The sequence below is a fragment of the Mytilus trossulus genome, chromosome 14 (genome assembly GCF_036588685.1).
Source record: "Mytilus trossulus isolate FHL-02 chromosome 14, PNRI_Mtr1.1.1.hap1, whole genome shotgun sequence".
Lineage (NCBI taxonomy): Eukaryota > Metazoa > Mollusca > Bivalvia > Mytilida > Mytilidae > Mytilus > Mytilus trossulus.
The window spans coordinates 12,035,863-12,037,262 of record NC_086386.1 but is presented as its reverse complement, the minus strand read 5'-3'; positions in this window follow the sequence as shown (position 1 = coordinate 12,037,262).

The following is a 1,400-nucleotide window of genomic DNA, read 5'->3' as shown; positions in this document are numbered from 1 at the left end:
ATCAACTTTAAGAAACATTCTGACAACTTCACTCTGACTTTCAATCAATATTTCAATATATCATAAGATACATACATGTCATTGCTTATTAAAAATACATATAAAGAAATAATTGCATAAAGCACACAGAAAAAATTTTAAAAAGTTATGCCTCATACTGAAAATAGCATTGTTTCATCTATTTTTGACAGTTTTCATGTCACAAAAGGTGTATTAAAGTTAAAAAAGACAACTTCATTAAAAATAAAATGTGTACTGAGATAACCTGCATTCCATGACAGTGTTTGTTTACATCAGCCCTGACATTACATTACACACACTGTACTTAAAGGTGATGCTGGTGCTGGATGAAAATTTAGGCTAATAATAGATTTGGTGCCTATATCTCTGAGTCAGCCTCCCAGTGATGACAATATTTATATTTAGATATTTTTTGGTGTTTCACAATAAAATCACTATTTCAATTTATTTAGAAAGTCAAGTTAAATTATTCTGCACGTGTATATTTTTTTTGCTATGCCTGTGACAAAATTCAAAAAAGGAAATAAATATTCCTTCAATATAGGACACAATCCATATAATAAAGACCAGAAAAGTTCTGAGGAAACATTGACTGGAAAAGTTTTAAGAAATGGAACCAATACTCACTATAAAAATGCAAACTCTAAGAAATCTGGAGCTGGCCGCCTGAAAACTGTTGGCAAAGATGATAGGTCTTCCTCGGACTATTCTCTCCGCAAAAGGGAACCAAAACAAAATCAGGAAAAATCTGTCCAGACTCCTATCAAAACAACAAAGTAAGAATAAATTATTATTTAAAATGTCTCTTGAAATTATAAATTAACAAGTTATGAATAAATGTCAATTAAATATCCTTTCTTTATGCAAGTTAAGAGGCAAAAACTTCTGAATGTCTATTGAAACATTCAATTCTGTTGAATACAAGATATCAATTGAAATAAAATATATATCAGGTAAAAATACATTAAAAATATAAAATCATCATTAGATTTACACAAAAGTAGGCAAAATTCATTTTTCAAGATAGTAAAAGTAGTACAAGAGCACAATTAAAAATATGATATAAGGGAGGTAATTCACATTTATATGGAAAATATTCTCACAATACATTTTGGCAATGCTGGTTAAGTACATCAGCGACCTATTCTCACTTTCAGGGACACAAGAGAAAAAAGAACAAGTGCCACCTGGGAAAGAGAAAGCAGATCAAACCGGTATGTCCATATTAACCAAAATGCAGTAATGTGGAATACAGCTTTCAAAGAACACGCCAGTATGTCCCCAGTGTGTAATGGATTTCTCCACTGGGATATGAAAAAAGAAAAAATAAGAGGATTAGGCTGTAGAGAACAAATGAAATGCACACATTGCACATATCA